The sequence below is a fragment of the Lolium perenne genome, chromosome 3 (assembly GCF_019359855.2).
Source record: "Lolium perenne isolate Kyuss_39 chromosome 3, Kyuss_2.0, whole genome shotgun sequence".
Taxonomy (NCBI): Eukaryota; Viridiplantae; Streptophyta; class Magnoliopsida; order Poales; family Poaceae; genus Lolium; species Lolium perenne.
In genome coordinates, this window is record NC_067246.2 from 245,352,297 (window position 1) to 245,363,454 (window position 11,158).

Consider the following 11,158-nt stretch of genomic DNA (forward strand, 5'->3'; position numbering starts at 1 on the left):
TGTCACATCCATCAGTTACTCTTGCTTGGAGAAGGTGAAGAGGCTTGACTCTTGAGGAAATCCATCATTGCCTTATTATTACGTTAGTGATTTTTTTTAAAGTGATTGCATTAGTGAAACTGAAGAAGAAGAAGAAATAGTGAAATTATTTATGGTGTGATTTACGGGAAGCCAAGGAGCTGCCACATGGGAGGTGATCAATCGTTCATGCAGGTCACCAGCTTTTAGTAGGCACACTCGAAATTAAAGAAGGGATGCATAGAGGTTATCGCTCAAAGCCTTGGTGGAGCTATTATACTGATAATTATGAGACTAAGGGTACTTTAGATTGTGAAGATGACGATTCTGTGGGAAAATCACATTAAAAAATTGGGTGAGTAATAAAAATAGTAGTTATGATGTGGCACCACTATATGTTGGATTTATAGTTAGTGGATACATGATGATGTGGCATGCTTGCATGTTTAGAGAAATCACATAGTGGGTTGCTCCTATTTAGATATTATAGATGTATGAAAATGGTCACCAATGGGCCAACTAATAGTTATACTTTTCTCATGCAGCGCAATATAAAAAATACTACAAATCAGATTAAACCTTGATTAAATATTGGTGCATCCAATCCATTCAGTTTTCATTTAATCCACATCACCAAGGAAACAACCACCAGGTACATAACAAGTGCAGATAGAAGCACCAACAAAATAGTTCAGCATCACAAACCCTTTCACACAACCAAGGGACACCTTTGACTGTCAGTGTTCACTGTGGTATTCAGCATCTCCCACACTTTCTCAGGATGTTGCCCAGGTGGGCTTGACTTGCTTCTAATCCTGCAGTTATACGGTGGATGACTACTCTTTGTGCAGCCACTATTGCTCGTTCCTCTTTGAGTAGTTCCTCGAGAACATAAAAAGACAATGACTTGGACCTCAACCTGCGCTTGGGCTTTGACTTGGACTTGGACCTCGACAAATTAGTTGTGAACCCAGCATTACGCAGAAATGTGTTGTTGGCTATACCATGACATTGTAGTACCTTGGAAAATGAATTCAGACATTCTTCCTGGGTTTTTTCTATACCATCTTTCTTTGGTTTTGCCAGCTCCACTTTCATGTCAGACTGAGGAGTTTTCAGTTGTTACACATGTGTAAGAGAAGAGATTATAATGTGAAGACATGTGTATGAACTACCTCTAATAATCCTACAAACTGGCATGGCTGATTACCGCATATACATTTTAGTAAGAGCATGTTACATCATATTGACATGTCTTCTATTGCTAACACGTAATAGCAGGACTATAAAAATATGCATGGATCCATGTGTAGAATTCGTAATGTGCATGATATTGCTGAGAAGTATATAAGTGAATTGTACTAGCCCTTTCCACCAGTTCGGACATTTGGTTGTGTTGGCTAGTGCATGAAGCTTGACAAATATGACAAGATATTTCTGCATACAATTGAAAACCATAACTGACATTAGTAGAGAATACTTACAATAACACTCTGTGCAAAATGTCCAGTCAAACCATTTCTGCTCGTCTGGCACACCTTGAATTGCTCAAGTAGACTCATCTCTCTGTCTGTACTCTCACAGTATGCTTGCCTTGCCTTCTGATATTTTCGCAAGAGAAAATATAAATTAGTTTCACAACCACGTCACATGCCGACATGCGACAATTGAAAGTTTTCAAAAAAAATATAAATAAAACAGAGACATCAATTTACGATGTATATTGTGCATCTATAAATTCTAAATGATTTACTAATTTAAATATAGTTGTACAGATAACATTCCTTACCATACAGTAGAGGTGTCCAATCAAGCTACGAGATCCTGTACGCTGTTGTAAACGTACATTATTACGAGCACGCATGTTACTTCGAGCGATGAACTACAAATGAAGACTTGTGAGACACATGCTTAAAAAGGAATCAGTAATGTGATCTTGTCTCACTGTCTTCACAGAACATACCAAATTCTTTTGAGCAGACCAATACTCAACAAGATCACACCATTGATCATCAGTCATCTGTAGTATAGGAGAGGTTGTTGGAATATCGCTAGGAGTCCTCCCAGCAAAGTATCTCATCTTTAGCCTATGGCGCTCCTGGCGCAACGCTGAAGAGAATATGCTCCTGATAACAGTGATTACATTCTTCATGTCATCATCAAACTCAAGACATGTCTGTTTACAACAATGGGAACCGTTCATGTGTTAGATAGCTAGCCAACAGAAAGCTAGAGGGAATGTGAACAAGCAACATGGTATTGTTTACGAAAATGACTTACATGTAACATGTGCAGTAAACCTTCAAAATGGGAAGGGGTGTTTACGTGTTGTTTCCATGATGGAAAGATAGGAATTTGAGTCCTGACAAAAACGCCTGTGATCGATGCTATATTAGATGATTCTTGTGGATCCAGTGGCCTCCTGATACCTGCTATAACTGATGTGATGGGAAATCTTGTTCCCATTCGGGCAATCTTATTTTTAAGTGATTTCAAAGTCGTTGGCCCCCTTCGTTTTCTTGGTCGTGGTGGAACTGCAAATTTAAGCATTACATCAAGCTATCAAGGTATTTATGTAACGGAGCATGTAAGGGAACACGTACCTAATTCGGCCCCACCATCATCTTTAAGGAAGAAGTTGTCTCTGGCAGGACTAAATGTCAGCGGGCGATCGTGATTAGTTAGGTGTTGAGAACCTGTTGTTGAAACTGGGTCTGCTGTGAATTGTTCTTGGGTAACTGGATTGGCAACAGGTGGCTGGGGAACATGTGGTTTTGTATTTGCTCCGTCTACAGCTTTTAGACCAACCGATGTGGGGTTAGGTCGAAGCTTTTTATGTTGGTGTTTCGCATTACAATATTTTTTTGCCTGGTCATCATTTTCAACTAGATTAGAGTGACTCTGAGTCTGAGACCTTGTTTTTACTCTGTTCACTGCATTTGTTTGTGATCTGACATGACCAGCTTGAACCCTTTTTATTTTTAGGTGAGCTGTCAGATATTGATCTTCCTGTTGAACTATGTTCTTCACCTTGTTGGTATTTGAAACGTCCTTACGTGAAGTCCCTGATGCCCGAGAGATAAACGGTACTTCAATCAACAAAATCATATACATGCTTGATACGATTATGGAACATAAGAACAGCAAGCCAAGACATGATGAAACATATGTTATTATTATGTGTTAACTGAGCAGATGATAATGCTATAACTTGGGCTGGGTTGGACAGATACATCACAGTTATTGAAGATGCAACAATAATGCCAATGAAAAGAGCGAGCAATCACCTTGGGGGGTGGAGTAGGGTGCTTGACAAGGGCATCCTCTTTACTCAGGTCTCCCTCAGACTCTTGTTCAGTAGGATCAAGTTCTGAATAAGAAAATTGATTGTTATCGATGGAGACAGGAGAGGTGTTTGATTGTTCACTGGTGATGCCTATATTTTCTCTCCGGCCCTCTTTGTACTCTACGACAGTATCTTTAGCATGCATTAGAAAAAAATGCTAACGAGATTTATCATGGAACTTTGAGTAGAGCAGTAGAAGGGCAAATTAGTAGTAGCAAGTAGATGATAGCTCAAAAAGGAATAAAGCGTAGATCAAAAATAAATGATTTCCCTGTGCATGCCAATTGATGATTACAAGATTTATAAACATGCAGTTTAATAATGTCGACTAATCACTCTGCAGGCTTGACTTCTACTACGGTCATACCATAGGCATGTCACCGATGAACAGATCTTGTAACATGCACTTTCGGCCGTTGGATCGAAAATGAGTAGACAAGATCAAGCACCGTAGTGATGTACTTGTAGATGACCCTGTAGCAGATGTACTGTATCGATGCACTGTAGATTTGTCCCTGTAGCGATGCACTGTGGATTGTCCCTGTAGCGTCTACTGTTCATGTTGATCTGGCCCTCCATTTTCAGTCCAACGATCAGAATATGGTCGCATGTCACAACACTGTTCTCAGGTGACATGCCTATTGCATGTCACCTGATCTCTGTCCAGTGTTTTAGTGGGGATTAGTGGGGATAATACTCTAGAGTATTGGGTGAGAGCAGAATTCACCCAATACCCACAAAACCCCATCCCCAATCCACTAGGTAGGGGTAGAGTATTGGGGATTGAAAAAATACACTAAATTTTGCGGAAAAGTAGGGACAAGTGGGGATTAAACTCGCTCATACTCTAGCACCAAACATGCATTGGGGATAAGTGGGGATTTAAAGTTTGGAGCGGATTATCCCTGCTAATCCCAGTAAAACTCTAGTACCAAACAAGCCCTAAAACAGATCGCACGAAACTGATGTTCGGAAATGAAATGCATAACGGAAGCGGCTAAACACCAACCTTCGCATGGGGAGTGGACGGCTTTACGCTTTGGTTTCGCGCGGTGGACCGGTTGGGCGCGGGGTCTACCCATTTCACCGTGCGGTAGACCAGGGAGTCGGGAAGCAGATCCGACGCAGCGGCGGAGGTGGACGGCATCCCTGAGCAGGATCCGGCGCGGTGGGCGTCGGCTACGGTGGAGCACAAATGGTGCGGTGTGCGCCTTCGTCGGGGAAGCGGCTCCGGCTTGCTTGACAACGTCTTCTCGGACACTACAGCGGCTGGTCAGGAGGCTGTGGTGGCGAGGTGGGACGGTGGTGCACTGCCGTCGTCGGGCGAGATGCTCCGATTCGGTGGGTGACGCGTGAGAGATGTGGGATTCGGCGCCTGTGCCGGTGGTATGTTTTAATGGCTGGGGTGAGATTGGCCTTGGCCCGAATAAGAGAAGAACCGCTGGGGACGTTTTTGATGAAAGGATAAGATGGGAAATTCGAACATTTGAAAATTGGAGGCGGCAACCCGAGCTATTTTCGCCGGTGTTTTGGCGCTTCGTTGAAATGGTTTGGTGGATGCGCGAAAAAAATGGACGCTGTCCGACCCCATCAAGGTCTCATTTGTAAGCATGGGCGGTACGGCAGCCATCCTACCTTGATTTTTAGTGAATATCCATTCATATATATGTGTTTTTTTCTGAACATTTGAGTACTTAAAACGGACTTCATATGACAAAGTTGCGCCTATTTTAGTGAACACTGCGTGGAGCCGATTTCGAAAACAAAACATGGACTAGGTACCAAAAAACATATATAGACTCGTTCTCCGCATTAAAAAGATTGATGTATCATGGATCTTAGTATATGTAAAATAACCTTGAGCTATTCATTATCATACGCGTAGAATTGAAGACTTCAGATATTTCTTTATATTTGAAAGAAACGCCATGTTTCATTCGATAACATTTATCATCTCATTGAGTTGGCGCTGATTTTATATGTGGTGACGAAAACAACTGAGGCTCCTTTGATTTATAGGATTTAGATCCTACGGGAATTATTCTACACTATTGGTTATATTCATAGGGAACATATCCCATATGAATCTTGTACTACAAATCCTATATGAACAAAACATTAGGTCATCCCTCAGGGAAAAATCCCTTTGGTACAATCAAAGAAACTCATATTCCCATAGGATTCAAATAGACAAGATGTACATACGTTTTTCCTATCCTATGACTTAAAGGACTCCTGAAATGGCTCGACAACAAAGATCATAAATTCCGAGTTGTGCATCGAGCAAAAGATATTGAAAAAATTCTTGATCGATCGAATTACAAAGTGATTTTCAAAAGAACTAAAGTTTTGCCATTGATCACATAATTGGTATGTATATAGGTTCTACTTATAATAAAATATGTTTTGGTTTATTGGGATTGCGTTAGAATTACATGCATCACAATGTCTCGGGACTATTTCGGTATTTACCTCTTCTTTTAGAGTTCGCCCTATCTAAGATTATTTCCGACATTCGCCAATGTTTGCAAGGAATGGCATGCAGTCGATTCCCACCCTGTTTTGGAAAAAATGAAGAAAAAAAAGTGAACTTGTGGCTATAAAATGATAAGCTTGAATTTTGATATGTTTTTTAAAAAAACTAGCTTCAAAATATGGCCTGCCATTTTATATAAAAAACCATGGGTCTTAACGAAAATGCCCAAGGTAAAATGTGCATTACCATTTTGGGGAAAGGTGCAATAAGATTTCATTTTATTGTGGGAAACAAATTGTTGTTGTTTTTTTGCCTTTTCTGAATAGCTAAAAAGGTGTCATCTTTTTTCCATACATTCCATAATGTCATAGAACATAAGCATCCGGTGTCCAGATATAGCAACAATTCAGTATAAGACAATACTAACATAGTTTCCATAAAGTACTGCTAACACATAAGAAAACAAAAGATCTAGATGATGACCCAAGAAACAACATCCTTGTATATAATAACAATCTATTGACCATATGGCGGCTTTTGCATCACCCTATCAAAATCATCTGCCTTCAAGCACGAGAGTAGAATGTCGACACGTGCTTCAACATATTCCAAGATCCTCTTGATGATCTCATGGATATCTGCATCAGCCGAATAGGAATCAAAGTTGTCAGCCACTAGCTTCTGATGAAAAAGAAACATCAGTGTTGAAGGCATCGATCTTAGGAGTCCCCACATTTCATTACTTGCAAGACCAAGATGATCAAATTCCCTTTACTTCATAAGAATGTCTGGATCGCTGACACGATCGAAATCTTTGCTAGTACCCTCCTTTGGCCGAATTCAAATTTGCATCAGATCTTGGTGCCCATGCCTTTGGTACATGCGGGTAATTTTTTGCCAATATGTCGTGCATTGCACATAGCGTCCTACTGTACAGGGGTACTTCTACATATCTTCTTCGAAATATAATTTAGTTTATTTCTGGTTGGATTCAATTTGTTTCAAAATTGTCTGATATACCATTTGTATTGGTAGGAGATGCAGCTTTGAATTTTAATCATTGTTTCTAGGTGCCACACTTGCAGGGTACAGTCAAGGATTTTATCCAATGTTTCATGTCTTGACAAATCCTTTTCGTAATGGAAGTTGAGACCCCCAGCCTCTGCATCAAAATGATGCACATGGAATTTTTTAGTATGGTATTCAACAAAATATGATAAGATGCAAAAATCAAACCTTGGACAAATATGACACATGCTCACTTGGGTAGAAAGCCAATCAAACTGATACAAATTACATTGCAGAGTCCTTGCATGTTAAACTATATATTGTCAAACACCACATATATTAAGGGATACATATTAATTTCGATACTACTACTTTTATGATAGAAGATTTGTAACTACAAACGTTGTGGGTTGTGGCTGCCCTCCTCAATCTACTCACTTGTCTCATCGGCAACCGTCTCCACCTCTCTACATGCACATATGGGTACAACTTCTTCACACCCGAAGAAGATTACTTGTTTCCTGTCATGCTCCGCCACTTGTAGTAGGTGTGCTCCTTTTTTAGAGATGAATTCTCTTTTAGGATGGAGATGTTCTCCTTTTTCAGAGATGAGTTCTCTTTTAGGATGGAGATGTTCTCCTTCGTTAGAGACCCGTTCTGATTTACCATGGAGAGGTTCTCCTTCGATAGAGATGAGTTCTCCTTTGATAGAGATGAGTGCTCATTCAAGAGTACGGCATACTCATTCCATAGCTTCATAGCACGGTTTACCAGATGTGCGTTCACATCTTGGAGCTTGGACGCATGGTCAATCAACTCGCGCGACTCATCCAGGAGCGACCACCGGATTACTTGCAGAGACGCTTCATGTTGTCGTCCTTCATTAGATGGTAGATTCACAGAGCGACCCTGTGTGACACATGATATTATACTAATAAAGTGCAAGAGTGTAACTTCAGTAGTAAAAATATAGTACTCCGAAAGTTTGCAGGACTTAAACTTCAATACTCATAGTAATCTGTACAAGACTAACTTCAATAGTAATTGTAATATGTATAAATTTCAATTGCAATACTGTAGTAATATGAGTACTCCGGAGCTTGGAGTAATAAAGTTTCAAACTAAGAACGAAACATGAACTAATAAAGTTTGCCCTATGCATCAATCGATGGAGAGGCTGGATCTCAAGTTCGAAAGGGGGAAAAAGACTGCAGTGAAGTTTCAAGTTTGCATTGAAGTTCGAAAGTGGTAATGCAGCTAGTATTAGTGCAGTAGAAATCCCTTGTGCCTTGTTTGGTTGACGTGTTTTCACATGGTTCAGTGAGTAATATCTGGGTCTTTCTTAATAAGAACACATTTTATCTGTTTGGCAGAAGAGTATTGGACAGGATCAGAGTCGCGGGGATCCTCAGGAAACACTTCCGCGCACGTCGGGTGGACGTGGAACCGCAACACCTCTATGCTCTCGCGTTTCTGGTCGTTCCACATACGTGCTCCGATTGCTGCTTCTCCTTCCAGGCATCCACCCCGTTCTAGCATGGATCAGGCTGAGGGATTGATTCCATTGCAAAATTACAAGTCCTGAGGCCTGCTGGCATGGATTACGTGAATAGAAATTGGATGCTTCACTAATAAGGCCCGAGGAACCCCTCAAAAAAAAACTAATAATGCCCCAGGACAGGCTATCTCTCAGGTTGTCCTGATCTGCCACAAATACTCACGCCAAAACATGGTGAATGAAGTATTTTGCATCAAATCCCCTCCGAATAATACTCAGTAGGGGGCTAACTAGTTTTAAACCAATGATTAAACTACATTAACCACTGACCTCGAAGCTCTCCTCCTTGGAGAGGACCGACTCCCCGGCGACGGCGAGGTTGTCTTACAGCTGCAGCAGGACTGTCACGTCTGAGCCCACGGAGAGGTCATTGATCCGCTGCCGCTTGGTGGGCACATCAGACTCAACGGCGAGGCCGCCATGCGCCTGCTGCAGCAGCTGTAGGGGGCGTGCGAGTTGGCGGCGAGGTCCTGTAGTTGCTGCTGGGGGATTACGACGGTGGGCCGCACACCTAACAGGCCCCCTTGTCCACTCGTGGGATTCATCGCCGGAAGATGGGGGTGCAGGGAGGCGCTAATACAGAGGTTGTGGATGGTACAGCCGCCGACGAAACCTTTGTACAGGTTGGGGCTATAGGATTTTGAAGATGAATGGGGAGAGGCGGCAGGGGCCTATAAATCGAGAGGAGTGAGGTAGCGAGAAGTGAAGTGAATGGGGAGAGGCGGCAGGGGCCTATAAATCGAGAGGGCTATAGGTTGGGACATGATTTTTTCGCAATATTTAAATTTAGATTTAAGCCGCATGTCACCAGGTGACATGCGAAAGGTGCATGTCACCTGATCTCTATCCATGAAGGACACAGGTCACTCGCAACACTGTCCATGGTGTACTGTAGGGACGCGAAACAGTATTGTTCACTGTTCGTAGTGTTTTTCATTTTTCTGATTTTTTTGAATTTTATGCCCATTTGAATCTTTTGGTCAAATCCTAGGTTTGACAAAGATTTAAACAAGTTTAAAATATATGAAAAGGTAAGCATGGATCCTTCTTAGTCACTCTAAAATGAAGCTTTTGGGATGTTCTTGAAATTTCCATGCTTGACTTCATAAGACAGAGTTTAGGGTTAGGGGTAGATATATACACGATTTGTTTGGTTTGAATATGTCTATACCTTGTTTATCAACTTTAATTCTTACTATATGACATAAGAAAACTATTTGCTTTGGTTTTTCATTTTTCTGATTTTTTTTGAATTTTGATGCCCATTTGAATCTTGTCAAATCCTAGGTTTGACCAAGATAATTTAAACAAGTTTAAAACATGGAAATGAAAAGGGAAGCATGTATCCTTCTTAGTCACTCTAAAATGAAGTTTTTGGGAGGTTTTTGAAATTTCCATGTCTGAAACCCAAAACCACTTCTCTTCATGCTTTACTTCATAAGACAGAGTTTAGGGGTTAGGGGTAGATACATGGTTTGTCTAGTTTGAAACTTTGAATATGTCTAGACCTTGTTTATCAACTTGAATATGCTTACTATATGACATAAGAAGACTATGTACTTTGGTTTTTCATTTTTCTGTTTTTTTTTTGAATTTTGATGCCCATTTGAATCTTGGTAAAATCCTAAATTTGACCAAGATTTAGACAAGTTTAACACGTGAAAACGAATAAGTAAGCCTGGATCCTTCTTAGTCACTCTAAAATGAAGCTTTTGGGAGGTTCTTGAAATTTCCATGTTTGAAACCCAAAACCACTTCTCTTCATGATTGACTTCATAAGATCGACAGATTAGTTTAGGGTTAGGGGTAGATATATACATGATTTTTCTGGTTTGAATATGTCTAGACCTTGTTTATCAACTTGAATGCTTACTATATGACATAAGAAAACTATTTGCTTTTGTTTTTCATTTTTCTAATTTTTTTGAATTTTGATGCCCATTTGAATCTTGTCAAATCCTAGGTCTGACCAAGATAATTTAAACAAGTTTAAAACATGAATATGAAAAGGGAAGCATGTATACTTCTTAGTCACTCTAAAATGAAGTTTTTGGGAGGTTTTTGAAAATTCCATGTTTGAAACCCAAAGCCACTTCTCTTCATGCCTGACTTCATAAGATAGAGTTTAGGGGTCAGGGGGTGTAGATACATGTGGTTTGTCTAGTTTGAATATGTCTAGACCTTGTTTAACAACTTTAATGCTAACTATATGACATAAGAAGACTATGTGCTTTGGTTTTTCATTTTTCTGATTTTTTTGAATTTTATGCCCATAAATCTTGGTCAAATCCTAGGTAGAAAAATCGATATACGAATCTATAATTAAATAGGTTAAACTAGGGTTTTGCCCTGTACTACAGATCAAGGTTCAAAAAAATCCAACTACGGGGTTCGAACAACACGATTCTAATCCAAGAATTTTTTCGACCTCATCCAAATGGCCTCAAACTATAGGGTTAGGGGGTATAGATACATGATTTGTCTGTTTTGGATATATCTAGACCCTGTTTATCAACTTGAATGCTTACGATATGACATAAGAAGACTATGTGATTTGGTTTTTCATTTTTCTGATTTTTAGGAATATTGTGCCCACCCATTTGTATCTTCATGAAATCCTAGGTTTGACACAGATAATTTAAACAAGTTTAAAACATGAAAATGAAAAGGGAAGCATGTAACCTTCTCAGTCACTCTAAATTGAAGTTTTTGGGAGGTTTTTGAAATTTCCATGTTTGAAACCCAAAACCAC

The 11,158-nt window shown here is 40.2% G+C and overlaps 1 long non-coding RNA gene across 1 annotated transcript; it reads right to left on the reverse strand.

Annotated features, from left to right (window-relative positions):
• Positions 1-603: 603 nt before the first annotated feature.
• LOC127321545 (uncharacterized) lies at positions 604-1,927 on the reverse strand. Its single transcript, XR_011754225.1, has 3 exons — positions 1,808-1,927; positions 1,503-1,619; positions 604-1,122 (listed from the first exon to the last, which is right to left on the reverse strand). It is a non-coding gene; the product is annotated as an uncharacterized lncRNA (long non-coding RNA).
• Between the last annotated feature and the right edge of the window lie 9,231 nt (positions 1,928-11,158).